The following is a 15,426-nucleotide window of genomic DNA, read 5'->3' as shown; positions in this document are numbered from 1 at the left end:
CAGGTGTTTGGGTAGGACTTTTTCCAAGAAGAAGATCTAAGTGTGAAATTCTTTCAGAGGATCGGGCCCAGCCTTGGGTCCCACTTGGCAGAAGGGCAGTAGGACGAGGTGACTCCCAGAGGACTTGTGAATGAGTAGGTGTGAGCCGTGTGGCTCACACTCTGGTAGACTTGGAAAAATTAACACATGGCTGTAAAGCTAAATTAAAATGTCCGATTTGAATAACTCTGCATGGCTATGGAAAGAAAACAAATTAGCAGTGAGCAAGCTTCCGGCTCTCCTCTTAAGAACAATTCTACATTGATGGCGTGTTTTCAGATCGTACATTGTGATCCCAGCTTTGTCGTTACACAGCCTTCTGAAGGGGGAATGGCTGTGGGCTGAGGGCAGAAATTCACGCTCAGTGTTAGATGCTGACTTGACATCTGGTAAACGTGGGAGCCCTCAAATGGCCTGAGGGCTCTGAGTCCCATACCCGCTCCAGCCGAACAACCCTCCTGTTGCCGGGACCAGGCACGGTGCCTGCTGATCCGTGAGTAGTGGGTTTCGGTTCCCTATCAGCCCGCGGAATTATTCAAACCAATTTCATCGCTTCACAGGAACCGGGGTCACTCCACCCTCCTGTCACAACAAAGCCTGCCTCTCACAGCCCCTGTGCATTCAGTCTGTTCCCAAGTGCCACCCACCTGTGGCCCTGCGTGGTGTATGCTGTCCTCCCCGCCCACTCCCCCCAGCTCTGAGTCTATGGGACCAGGAAAGTGCCCCACTGATCAGTCTCTTCTTGGTGACCATCGACCATTCGTCACTTCCCCCACGCTTCTTCCTCTAATCCTGCTTTTTCTCCCCATTCCATTACCTATGGTTTTCTTTTCTTGCACAATGATAATTATAATGTTTGCCAACCACCATACTTCAATTTTTATGGATGCTGACACATATATGTTATATAATCTGCCCTCCGAAGGAAACTACAGGTCGTCCCCCGCAGGTCTCCTAATTGGTTTTTTTTTCCTCTAGCAGGGAGGGTAAGAACAGAAAATGTTCCGCCAGAAGGCTTGGGTTCACCTCCTGACTTCTGCTTACTATTTATGTCATCTTGGTCCAGTTATTAAACCTTTCTGGGTCTCAGTTTTCCCACAGACAAAATGATGATAATAATACTCAGTGCATAAAGTTATAGTGATACTTTAAAAGGTGATGCGTTACGAGCTTGGCACAGGACTTGGCACAGTTTTCAATCAAGTGCTTACTGCTAGAATGTTTGAACTGGACAGCCCCATCGCCCTAGCTTCATGGTCCTTTCCCAAGGCCTGGGTTCGAATCCCCACTGATGGAAACCTGGAGACATACACTCACTGCACATACACAGCTCTGCACCTCCGCTGTCCTTCCTCTCTCTAGATCGATAGAGGGTCTCATCCATGGTTTCTAAACCTACATGAACGTAAGAACCATCTGTCAGTCTTTAGAGGTGTACAGATGCTGGAAGATCACTCCTGTCTCAGCATCACTCAGTCTCCAAGGACAGCAATGTGCAGCCGGGATGAAGATACCCTGGGCTGACCCAGGTTCATTTCCGTACCAACGTCCATGAGACTGTTATCCTATACTCTATTTCCGTCTGACTGTCTGAAATCCAGTCATTTCATACCCGGTGATATGAGAGCCAGTGGCCCTGTACACAACTATAATTAAATAATTAAATGCTGCCTAATGGACTTGGATATAATTCTCAAGAATATTCCCTGGGCTAGAAATGAAACACTTTGACTGGAGAGAGTGGGTTTTAACTCAGCCGCTGGGGAAAAAGAAACAGGAATTGCAAACAAATTCCCAAGTCCCAAATTCCCCTCCAGGCCCAGAGAGGGAACGTAGAGAAGCAAGTGCTTATTTATGAAGGAGTTTTCTGTAATAATCGTATAACTTTTGCCTCATGCACAAAAGACTCTGAAAAGATAGCCAAGTTGTTTGAGGTCTCTTCTATGTGAGATGGATTTAGATACCTATAAATCTCCTAGACATGACCAGACAGCATCAATAAACTTGAATGATGGCCCAGCACTAACATAATTAAGAAGAATTAATCCTCCGGACTCGGCAGCAGTAGCTGTGTTGTCCGTAAGAGCCTTGTCAGCACTTCAAATATTTCTCAGCTGACAAAGATTGGACATCTGGGAAGACAAAATAGATGTGTCTTGTCAGACACAATCTGACAAGATCTCTAAGATGAATCAACCTCCCCACCCTGGGGAAAAAAAAGAAAAAGAGTGTTAGGAAAGCAGAGACTCTGGAAGTCAAAGGAACATTAACTTCACAAATAGAGCTGATAAGGAAATGACCCAGAGTGAATGCCTGTTTTTTGGGAACAGACCTGGTCCATGGCAGCGCTACTCAAAGCGGCTTGCTGACAGTGCCAGTTTGCAAAATCTTCCAGCTCGTGAGGAGATAAGGAGTTTGTGCCAGAATATGTCAACTACATCACTAAATGCACTAAAAGTTCAGCTAACTTTTTTTTTCCTGGCAAGAAGCATTGCATTGCTTTATTCTTTGATGCAAACTCCTGATCCCATCAAGGACGGGAAGTCCTTGCACTTGGAGTGACCCCTGGCCTCCCTGTAGTGGAGGCTGTGAGTTGCTGTCCTGCTCTCCTTTCCAGGATGAGGCATTTACTTCTGTCTGGATGGAGTATTAGCTGCTCACGACTCATGGCTAAGAGAATCTCCAGGAGTTATTCTAGACCAGGATTTCCCTCTTCTGCTCTGTCAGACTCCATCATCTGCTCCCAAGCACTCTTTCCTGCACCAAGTCTCAAATCGTTTATAAAACAGCTCCTTTCGGGCTTCCCTGGTGGCTCAGTGGTTAAGAATCCGCCTGCCAATGCAGGGGACATGGGTTTGAGCCCTGGTCTGGGAAGATCCCACATGCCGCGGAGCGGCTAAGCCCGTGCGCCACAACTACGGAGCCTGTGCTCTAGAGCCCGTGAACAACAGCTACTGAGCCCGCGAGCCACAACTACTGAAACCCGCGCACCTGGAGCCCGTGCTCCACGAAGAAAGAAGCCACCGCAATGAAAGCCCGCGTGCAGCAACGAAGACCCAATGCAGCCGTAAATTAATTAATTAAAAATATTTTTAAAAACAAAACAAAAAAACCGGCTCCTTCCTCTCTCCCTCCAGCTGTGTATGTGTGTGGGGGAGGGGAATTTTGGTGGGGGAGTGTCAAGGGGATGAGAAGGCGGTACTTTTAAGGTCTCCAGGCCTAGCTCCTGGGAAAGACGTACACCCCAAAACTAAAATCTGCTGCCACCTTTTGGTGAAACAGAAAAATAAAATTCTTTAAAATAGAGAAAATGTATTTCCTGTTAAGATTTTGAAGAAGAAGAAGAAAAAAAAAAAGTTGAGTACCCTAGAACAATTAATATACTTTGTACTGTAGACTGTGGTTTTGGTCACTACTTCTGATGCTGTGAATATTAACATCAGTTCTGAATGAATTTTAATATTAATAAAGAAATATTCAACTTAACCAAATACCTGACAGGATTTCTCATTGACTATTGTAAGGAGGGTAGACAGCTAGAAAGATGAACAGATTTAAGTATCTTTCAGAGTAAGAAAGAACAGAAGTGTCTAACAATTCTTCAGTGTGTGTGCAGAACAAGCTCGGTGCTGAGTGTGTCCACCTTCCCGACACAAGTCTCCTCGCCCGACTGCACACCCAGAGCGCAATCCTGGACCAGCATTTTCCTCTCAAAGTCCAATCACCACCGTATGACTTACCCAGACAAAGACCGCAACTGTTGTCAACAGGTGTCTGGGCTAGGATATTTCTTTTTTTTTCAACGACCAAAAATTACTTTATTGCCATTGCAAAATATCCATTCATGTCTTCTGAAAGTGAAATATCTTTTACTTACAATGTTGTGTTTAATTTCTGCTGTGCAGCAAAGTGACTCAGCTATTCATATACATATTCTTTTTCATCTTATTTTCCAATATGGTTTATCACAGGATATTAAATATAGTTCCCTGGGCTCGGATATTTCCGATGAGTGGTGTCAGAGACCTCCCCGTGTCATGTTTAATTGAAATATGCCTAGAGCTATGCCTGAAATTCAGCTAGAGATCAATCAATAGTTATTGAATAAGCGAGTGTGAATATGCATGGTATTCTGAGAATTAAAGAAGGAGCTGGGAGGATTTTTGTAAAGTTGGAGGGAGTGGGGGGAAAGACCACCTGAGGAAAGAGGGGAAGCAGTGAAAAAAGGTGACTCTGAGATGCCAGGCAAAAGCCACGCTGTCCCCGCAGAACACCCAAAGCCAGAGTCAGGCTCCCAGCCCATCCCCATACCAGCCCCGAGCTACTATAGCACTGTTGAGGGCGTTATACCCCACAGACCCAGGGAAGGTGGTGCTCCAGCAGAGCATGTGATTGAGAACTGCTGTGGGGAAGCATTTCATTCAAGGGCTCCCACAAGGATGTGAACACATCACTGCTGTCTCTGCCTTCATGGTCCCATGGCGTTCGCTCCCCCTGCATCTCTTCCCATCGTCCTCCCTCTGTGCTTGTCCGTCTCTTTGTCCATAATCTACCCTTTTTAGAAGGACATCAGTCATAGTGGGTTCGAGCCCACCCGAATGACCTTGTCTTAACTTGATGACATCGGCAAAGACCCTATTTTTAAATAAGGTCACATTCTGAGGTGGGGGGATAAGGATGGAGCCAGCCTCTAGCTGCCCCAGAAAGGGGAAAACTAGAAAGTCACAGAGATAGGATTTAAGATGAAATAACCCCCTAACCCACACCCTTTGCATTCTCCTATGTTTCCTCTCACAACTATTTTGCCAGAATTTAAGCTTTCTCTAATCTTTCTTTCCTCTTAAGGAATATTTTAGTGTTAAGTCTCTGACCTGGAATCATATGACGTTGTTTCGCTAAGCTCCAGGGCAGCTGTCTGTAAATGCCCGTACTATGCTTTTTATGAATTTCTCCAAGACACAGGCACTTTGCCCCAGGTTCTCTCTGCTCATAATCTGTCCTCAAAATAACATCCCTCTCATTGTCTCCTCCACCTTCCGAGCAATGGAAAGTAGAGCAAAGTTAAGTCAGAAATCAAGCTGCATAAAATCACAATCACAGTGATCAACTTGGTATTACAACCGCAGACCAAAATTCACTGGGAAGAAAAGTCCCGAAACCTCTAGACAAGACTGTCAAAAGTTATTTACTCCATCTCCCTAGAGGGCATTCAGCCGGACGCTACCACTTGTCTAGCCAACATGGGTCCACCACCTTCCTTGCACACACGCAAAAAAAACTGCATTGATACAGAAGTATGCTGGAAAGCGCTTTGTTTACACACCCTCGGAAGGAACAAGGTAACCTCCCATTCGCACGACTACACTGTAAATACATTAGAGCTTGTCATGTCATAGAAGGATGACAAGTGAGATTTAGTGATATTCCTGGTGACGAATGCCACGGTTGAGAATCAGTTGTAAAGAGCTCTCTTGATAGCCTGGAGCCAGATATTATTATCTTCTTATGAATTCAAGAACTCCAAGAATAAAAGCTTAATGTATGAATGAGCTTTGTTCCTGCCATGATTTGATGGATACGAGGGACAGCGTCCTTGAAATGCATTATTATTTTTTTACTATAAGGCAAGTGAAATCTCGGTAAAAGACAAAATCTCTCCCCACCTCGCCTGCACTTGCTCCACCCTCACGCTTACACACATGGACATGCCCTTGAGAGATCTGCAACTAAGCAAAGGAGGGAACCAAGAGGTTACAGCCATCTGACAGTGCCTAACAGTGGGAGGCTGAGCTGCTTCAGCAGGTGGCCACTGCGTAAAGAGCAGAGACGAATGCCGTGAGTCTGAGGTGTGAGCTGGGAGATGGACGGACTTGGCCACAACCTCATCGGTCACCCAGCTTCACACACCTCCACACTAGTTAGAGGTCCTGATATCAGTGTCAGCCCGAGTTCTGCATATTCCTCTTACCTCCGTGTACGGCTCTTCTAGAAAATGGACACACGTCACTTTAGGAAGGGGCCAGGGAATATTATTTTAAATATGGGCAGAGAAATGACAGAGTCCTTCTTCAAAGGAACTCAGCTTTCCATTCGATCTAAGCATGAGAGTTGGCTCAGATACAGAAACTTGGTGAGGGATCAAAGTATTTCATCAACCCTTTGATGTTTTTCTGATCACAGAAGCCAAGCAGGGTAGTCAGCACCTACATGTCTTGTCCTAAGATAATCATGAGTTACTGGCCAGCACTGCAGATTTCTGCGGGTCAGAGAATCTTGAAAAAGTCCAGCCTTTTTTCATCACCAGCGCCCCCTGGGGGTTGGGATCCTTGGTCACCTGTTCAGCCTTGTTGCCTATTATGCTATGTACATCCACTAGCTTCTAACACTTAAGAAATGCCCCTTGCCTTCTGTTTTTTCGGAATCCTATCATCCTATTGACCACAGACAGGCAGCCCGGCTCCTCGGCAATATTTTCTACTGTCGATGTTGGCGTACAGAGGACAGCCACCACCGGCTTCTCAAAGGTGCTGGTGGCTCCCTCGCTCATGCCGTCTTTATCACCATGGTGAATGAGTGTCCTCTACGCTTGTTTAGGGAACAAGAATCAGATTTCCTTCTCGTGCAATAAATCCACTCCCACTGCACACTTCCCTGAGCCTCCTGAGCTGTCCTGAGAATCCCTGGCAAAAGACTTCTGGAATCTCTCAAACCTCAAGGAGTCATCTCAACTGTATATTAGGACCAGCTCCAAGAGTTCCTGCCAGTAATCTCAGTTGTGAGTCACAGAAGGATGCTCCCACATTCATCAACTTGCCACTTTTCACCTTGTATTCGATCCCTCCCACCATCACCTTCAATATCCATCCCCACGCATTCTCTTGCTTCCTATCAGTTCCTATCACCCAGTCCTACAAATTTTCCACTGAGTAGGCGATCTTCCCATAGCAGAAACTGTATTTCTCCAGTTGGACTATACTGAACCCTGATTCAGCTATTATTGATCTGGAGACAATGAGGGAGACGGGAACGGATTTTGAGGGAAAGCATCATCTTCAAGGCATCAGCCTAGCTAAGCTCTCGGCATGGTCTCCAGGTCGTGGTAGAAGCACCCTCTGGTAAGAGGGGCTACACTGCTTTTTCCTGCCTGGAGGCTTCAGGAGGACCTAGGAGTTCGAAGTGGAAGAGGAAGTGGGAGCTACACGAGGAGCAGAGGGTCCTTTACAGGAGACCCACATCACTCAGAACTGGGGGAACACTGTCCTGGAGCACGCAGTCAATCAGGTTTTATCGCCAACCAAAACAACAAATTAATTTACCCCACTGAAACATCTCTCCCCAAACATCAAGCATGAGTCGGGAACCACCCCAAATGTACCTTTCAAGTTTCAGTATTCAAGTTCTCATACATTTCAAGCCTTTGCAGGAAACGTTCATCCTTATCGTTTTTCAAATGAACCCAAAATACGAGAAATACGTCATACTGCTATCTTAAGTGCTGTAACTGGGTTTTCCTTTCTGTCACTAGCCCAGGAGAGTGGCCCAGCAACAGATAGATCAGGAAGGCAATAATTCTCAGGGCAGCCTCGCAAAGCCACCTCCATGGCCACCGAGAGACAGAGGGATAATGTGCAAAGAAGGCGTGATAATTCTCTGGCTGTCACAGGCTCACAGTGGGCAGCAGGAGCAAAGACCGGGATATGTAAGGTCTTTACTCCCGGCAGGCAGGAATATCAGTGCTATTAACGTGCCGCTGGGGGCTGGATGGAGAGTCATTTGTTAAGGGCTCCATTTAATCTCCTGTCAGTCCATTAGCATATTTAAACAGTTTTCATCTGGCTCCATCACTCATTAAAACTGCTGACAAGGATGGAAAGTTCTGCTTCATGGGGTGAAACATGGCAAACAATATGGATATCAACTGATTTATTGCAGGGCAGGTGTGAGTCTATGGAACTGGAGAGCTGAACCCCACAGGTGAGACATTACAGAGCCAGACCTGCATCACTTTACAGGGTGAGCACCGTTGCCCCCTGGGCATGCACCACTCACATGCACACAGCATCTGACCCGCTGTGAAAGGTCACATGACTTATTGATACATAATATCTTTACTAGACCTTCACGCCTCCATGTATATAGCAATTTACAGTTGTTGAGATCTTTTCTTATCTGTTGTTTCGCTTTATCGTCACAAAAAGAGAGGCAAGTGCAGTAGCCTTTGACAGATCAGGGAACTGAGGTTCAAAGCTGCAGTGACTTTCCCAAGTTGAAATGTTACTTTCTCCTCATCCTGTTCCTCCTCCTGACCTTCCTTCATCTTTTTCATGGTCATTCTCTCCATCTTCATGATCATCTCCTTCTGCCTTTAATTATACAAAGAAGTCCTACAAGTCAATATCAAAAAACAATTTGATTTAAAAAAGGATATTTCGGGCTTCCCTGGTGGTGCAGTGGTTGAGAGTCCACCTGCCGATGCAGGGGACACGGGTTCGTACCCCGGTCCGGGAGGATCCCACATGCCGTGGAGCGGCTGGCCCCGTGGGCCATGGCCGCTGAGCCTGCAGGTCTGGAGCCTGTGCTCCACAACGAGAGGCTGCGACAGTGAGAGGCCTGCGTACCACAAAAAAAAAAAAAAAAAAAAAAAAAAAAGGATATTTCTCCCAGGAAGATGGACCAACAGACACATGAAAAAATGCTCAGCATCACTAATCATCAGGGAAACGCATATCAAAACCACAGAATCACCTCACAGCCGTCAGAATGGCTATCATCAAAAAGGCAACAAATAACAAGTGCTCTCCAGGATGTGGAGAGAAGAGAACCCTCGTGCACAGCTGGTGGGAATGTAAATTGGTGCAGCCACTATGGAAAACAGTATGGAGGTTCCTCAAACAATTAAAAATAGAACTACCACATGACCCAGCATTTCCACTCCTGGGTATTTACTGGATGTAAACAAAAACACTAATTTGAAAAGACTGCATCCCCATATTCACTGCAGGATTATTTACAGTAGCCAAAATGAGGAGGCAACCTAAGTGTCCATCAACACGTGAATGGACAAAGAAAATGTGGTATGTATATATACAATGAAATATTACTCAGCCATAAAAAAGAATAAAATCTTGCAAACTGCAACAACTTGATGGGCCTAGAGGGTATTATGCTAAGTGAAATAAGTCAAACAGACAGAGAAAGACAAATACCATATGATCTCACTTATATCTAAAAACAAAACAAACAAACAAAACAAAATGAAAACAGACTCATAGATACAGAGAACAAATGGGTGATTACCAGAGCAGAGAGGGAGGAGGAGATGGGAGAAATAGGTGAAGGGAAGAGGTGCAAACTTCCAGTTATGAAATAAGTAAGTCAGAGGTATGTCATGTAGAGCAGAGGGAATATAGTCAATAGTACGGGAATAATTTTGTATGGCGACAGATGCTTTCTAGATTTATTGCAGTGATCATTTCGAATCCCTATATCGTACGTCTGAAACTAACATAATATTGTACATCAACTGTACTTCCATTTAAAATATAAATAAATAACTATGACTATAATAATAGCAGAAGAAAGGTATCTGCACGTCCTAAGAAGTTCCTGAGCTGGCAGCACCTGAATAATCTCTCTTACTTGCAGCACAAGACCCTACGTGGGTTCTCATCCACTTTCCACCATACATACCCCTCCCAAGTCTCCTTTGACAATGGAGGAACTTATCTAAACCCCATGAGATGGTCATTTCATCTTCTCAAGGAGCTTTAGGAGGGTCTCACAGCTGTTGCTCATCTCAAATTCTTAGTGTGTAGACGGTGCCCAATGACTGAGTGACCAGGAGAAGGTTTGCTCAGTTGAGTCTCAGGGAGATTCTGGTCCATCTGGTCACATTTCATTCTGAATATAAACTAAATATAATACGTATAAATATATCACCTCCTTGTGCTCTGTCTTATTTTCCCCATTCTTTGCCCTAAATCATGGACTTACATCTTATCTACTAATTTAGCTAAATATGTTCCTGCTCTAATGAAATAGATTGTCTTTCATTTCAGTATAACCTAACAAGAATTAGGAATGTGAACATAAAACTAGATTGAAAAAGCAAGTATCTTTTATCAGTCTTTTTATTAGTAGGATTATTAGGTATGAGATATAACCTATCTATGGTAGGCAGCTTGGTGAATTTTCCATAAGTGTGTGCGTGTGCGTGTGCGCGTGTGTGTATTCACCATCCTGATCAAGATTCAAAGACATTTCCAACACCTCAAAAGCTCATTCATGCTCCTACCCAGTTAATATCCTCCCACCAAGTTAAACATTATTCTGAATTCCATCCCCATATTGCAGTTTAACAGGTATAAATGGAATCACAGAGTGTGTCCTCTTTTGTGTCTGGCGTCTTTGTCTCGTCACTACGTCTTTGAGATACATCCAGGTTATTGTACATATTGCTAGTTCATTCTTTGTTACTGTAGTTGTCTGCTGCATGTGTATATCATAACTTTTCATCCTTTCTGCTGTTGGTAGGCATCTGGGGAGTTTCTACTTTTTGGCTGTTAGAGATATAACTACCAGCTTTCTTGTACGTGTCTTTTAGTAGACATATGCAATCATTTCTTTTGAGTAAATGCCCAGGACTGGAATTGCTGGGTCATAGGGTAATTATATGAGAGGATTTCAAAAATACTGTTCTCAGTCGGGTGCCTTGGAGAAAATTCCCATTGCACATACTCTAAGAGAAGTAGCCTCCCATTCAATCCTAAAAGGTCTCCAGAGTCTAGAATTTTTTCATATTAATAAGGGCATTTCAGAAGCAAAGAGAGCTGATGGAAAGAAAAACATATCCTTTGCATCTGATCACCTAAAAGTAGAGAAAGACTACCCTTTATTCTATAAAGGCAAAAACTGAGCTCATAGATGCTCCAAGATTACAGTTTAGCCAACCCAGTAAGCACCAATTTTATCCACTGGCTGCTGGCTTTGTGCCGAAGTTCAAACTGGGGAGAAGACCATAGCCAGTTAAATTCCAATGTAAAGAGTTTTATTAACTAGACATTCCCCAAAACTCAGACAGCACAAGAAAGCAAGTAAAAATCAAAAGCAATGGATTTTAACCTTCCCATTATTTTAAAAATTTTCAGGACACTGGTTGGCAGCCTCCACATCCTACTCATAGGTTAACTCCTCTGGGTCTGGAATCCAGTCCTCTGTTTACTGCCTGCTTCCAGGCCCAACCAAACCTCCCTTTCTGCTCTGACTTCTGCCTGCTGTTTCCCATAGGGTCTCCCAGGCTCACCTATCCCACCCAAGGGCATCTGTCTAGACCCCAGATTCTGTACTAGCACGTGGCAGGTGCTCTGTCTGATAGCACTGGGTCTCTTCTCCCCAGAGATCAAAAGGGATGGGGATGGAGAAGTTCATATGAAGGTAACCAGGAGTCTGCAATGAAAGCCAAGAGGACTAAGGATCCACAGCCTGTAACACCTGAGGGCAGGTAGGCAGACAAAACCACAAAATTATACCAATGAATAAACACGTGTTGCAGAAGCGTCCCCAAGCTTCTTATCTTATTGATTTCTCTGGAAACAAAGTCAGAGAGAGCCAGTGTCTCACTGGGATCTATTCTTTCCAACAATATCATGGATCTATTGTTAACTCGAGGACACGCCACTGAATGATAATCATGGTACAGCAGTTCCAGTAGAAATCATGGCATTTAGGGAAAACATTCTATTGACTGTGATTTCCACTGGGTCCCCAGAATTGATTAATATTATCATAACTAAAGAGAATTTTTTTCCCTAAGAATTTCCTGCTGCTTCTAATGAAATCCAACACAACCTTAGGACATGGGGAAGAAAATGAACGAGAACAGGATTTGTTCCAAGAATAAAAGCTCCCGGGTACAAAAGACAAGCACGTGTTGAGCATCGCTTTGATGGCAGGACTGAGTCGCTGCCCAGCTTGACCGGCGCCACCAGGACCTGACATGGGTGTCACCAGGAGATGCTCACTTTTCCACACCTGCACTACTTCACCTCCCACTCACAGCCTGGCTGAAACTACCCATCAGTGACTCTACTCACCTGGCAAGTCTGTCCTACAGAAACTTTCTCCAATACTGTCCCTTAGTTTTGTGCATCTGTCATTTGTTTCAGTGCCATGATGTGCCAGACACTGGATCCACAAACGTGGTGAGAGCCTCAGAGGGGTCCACTGTGAGAACAGGCTGCCAAGAGGTTCTTAATGGGCTGAGAGCCTCTTCTTTGGGCTCCCAGAGCTCCCAGACCACCTGCCTTTACATTCGCCACCTTGTTTTGATGGTGCCTTGAGCTGACCTTAAAGCAGGTAATTCCCTAATTGGTGTCCTTCACTCCATTAACCAGTGCGACTAAAAGCCAGGGCCAGGCCCACTCGGGGTGTCCTCCCTCTGGTGGGAAATCAGGAGTGTCCTGAAGATGTCTCCCTGGTCCTTACTACTGCTCCTCTGTGAATTCCAGGGGCACACAAGATGGTATCTCACTCTTCAAGGATTTAAGGTCTCTTTCTTGTTGCCCTCAGAAGCCTTTGAAATGAGCAAGAACCAGATATTAAGTTTTCACATGGTTACTTTATATATTAGGTTGAGAATTTACCCTTCATTTTCCAAATCAAATTATACACAGGTGTTAGTCAGGATAGGCTAGGCTATGCTGAAGTAACAAAAAAAAAAAAAATCTAAACTCTCATTAGCTTAACACACAAAAATGTATTTGCTTCTATATAAAATCCTCTGTGGGTGTGGGCCACAGTCCAGGGAGCTGTCCTCCAAGCAGGGACCCAGCAGTCTCAGCTGCTTCCATCCAACTCAGCATAAGACCCTCAGAGTCCTGGATGAGGGCACAACAGGAAAGCCTAAGGATGACATGCATCACTGCAAGTGACAGTTCATTGGCTAGAACCAGTCACATGGCCCTGCCTAACTGCAGGGAGTCTGGGAAGTAGCACCTTCCATGAGCTCAAGAAGGACCACATTGGATATTGGTGAGCATTAGTATTTCTATGACAGCCATGTTGCCCCGCCAAGCTCACACATGGATATAGCCCCCAAAATGCACGCCAGCTAATACAATACCCCCAGTCTGCTACCACCAGTAACATTTAACAAGGTCCAACCCTCCCACTATAAAGCCCGGGTCTTGTTCCCACGAAGAACCTAATTGTGTGTGTGAAATTGATTTTTTTAGCAGCAGCTTGCAGGATCTTCCCCCCCCAACCAGGGATTGAACCCAGGCCCTCGGCAGTGAAAGCGTGGAGTCTTAACCACTGGACTGCCAGGGAATTCCTCCCATGAAGCATTTAAGATTCCTGAAGTGAACTTCTCCTCCCATGAATTTCTCCCTTTTCCCATTCTCTGTAATTCATTATTCTATTCATTTCAGCCAGACGATTGTCACTCAGGTCTCGGGGTAGAAACTGAGCTCCTTCTGCAGCCACTGTAGCCCCAAGAACTGACGTCTAATCAACTCTGAATTTAAATTATGTCAATGCCCAGGCTTCTAGGCACTATTGTCAGGGCCCTTCCGTTCAGAACCGTGTGGTACCTCAATACCACTAAAGGACACCTTTTAGGTTTTCCAAACTAAAATTAAAACAGTGCTTAGACAAGTGAAAAAATACAATACTGCCATAGATCAGGACATCCCTTGCCTTCCCTGTAAATTTACTCTGTAAATTTTGTATCTGAATTTTCAAATCCCTGGAGAGGTCTGCCGAGCATCATGGTCACTATGGAAACAGCAGGCTGAGGAAGCAGAGGAGATGAACTACCCTCTCCACTCTGGGCTGCGCTCATCTGTACTGTGTCCTTCGGCCCCACTGCAATGAGGCAAGAGTGGTCCACGTTATACGCTGTCTTATAAAGGAATCCCTGCGTGGATTTTTTTTTGAAGGACAATTGAAGAAGAGACATATCTGGTAACGTTTAACAGGAAGCCTCAGGGAAGAGTGGACTAAATCTCTCCAAAAAACGTTGATCACATGTGACCCCTTCCCTTGTACCCCTCTGAAAAGAGGCTGACGACTCCTTCCCCAGAACCCACTCTTTTCCTTCTCCTGCACTTCCCTTCATCACCGCTTCTGAAAGAGATGACGCCTTACAGCAAATGCCAGATTACTGCTGTAAACTGTAATGCAATACACGAACAGATCAAATTTGTGGAATGCCTTTTGTGAGAGGATCCAAAGGGTTCTGTATAATGGCTATAAAATTGTGAAACACACTGCGGAATTTAATTTTTAAAGCAGCTGAAAATATATGTTAATGATTTCCCATCATTATTACTCAACAGAGGTCTTTAGGAATACTAATAAAATGACTCTACCTACAATTATTTCCAACCGAGTGTTTCTTCGTGGAATTCAATCTGGTCTTATAGTATGTAATTGGCCAACAAGGTAATGTTCTGAAGGGGGAAGAAACATGGGGATGTTCCAGCCAAAGAGCCGTCTGCTTTGGTCATTAGCTGCTTCTTCTTCCTTCACCACCTGCTCAGCCTTCATCTGCTTCACTCGGCTTGGATTTGCTTACAATGACGCATCGTCTGAAGATCATTAAAGTAATGCAGATTGGATGGAAATCTGTCCTCGGTAGACAAGGCAGGTGGATCTAGGCCTACCGTGTAAGTGCCAGGTGCACATTGCCCATCCATTCTTTAAGATCCAATTCGAGTCCCTATCCTCACCTGGCAGAGGCAGTGATGCTTCCCCCACATGCTCTCTGATCTCCCCACCGTTTCACTGCCATGCCTTTGATGTCGCCAACTAGAATGCAGCAGAGCCAGGGGCAGCCTCACCCGCTGTGTGGGGTACCAGACCTGACCGGGAAAACAGTCCGGGGAGTCGTGCCAATGCACTCTGCAGGTTTCGGAGGCTGGGAGTCTGGCCTATAGGGCAACCGTAGGGGGAGTTTTGTCGGCGGGGTTACCAGCAGACAGCCTGGGGGCAGGTGGTCTGAGATGCAGAGCTGTCCGCTCTACAGGAGCTATTTTGGAAACACCCAAGAATATTGGGGCTCAGAGAAATTGCAGACCCTCTTCCCAGGGAACGAGACCCCCAGTGTTGTGGGAAGCTGAGTGGAGTGCAACGCCCCCAGTGGGAAATCAGGGAGCCCTGGTCCAGCGGGATCATGGGCCAGGCACCCCAGGGTCAATGCCCCACAGTAATATGCATTCGAGAAATATGCCGAGTGACTAAACGCCTGGTAGAGAGTGGATACGTCCAAGTAGAGCTACAGGAGGAAGCATCAAGGCACCAGCCTGAGGTCCACGGCTGGTGGTCACTGGGCAAGACACACAGAGCCAGACCAGAGGCTGTCCGGCCTGGACAGGACACAGCCTGGGA

The sequence above is a fragment of the Neophocaena asiaeorientalis genome, unplaced genomic scaffold, assembly GCF_003031525.2.
Source record: "Neophocaena asiaeorientalis asiaeorientalis breed wild unplaced genomic scaffold, Neophocaena_asiaeorientalis_V1.1 scaffold145, whole genome shotgun sequence".
Taxonomy (NCBI): Eukaryota; Metazoa; Chordata; class Mammalia; order Artiodactyla; family Phocoenidae; genus Neophocaena; species Neophocaena asiaeorientalis.
The sequence above is the reverse complement of the archived record's forward strand: the minus strand, read 5'-3'. Positions refer to the sequence as shown.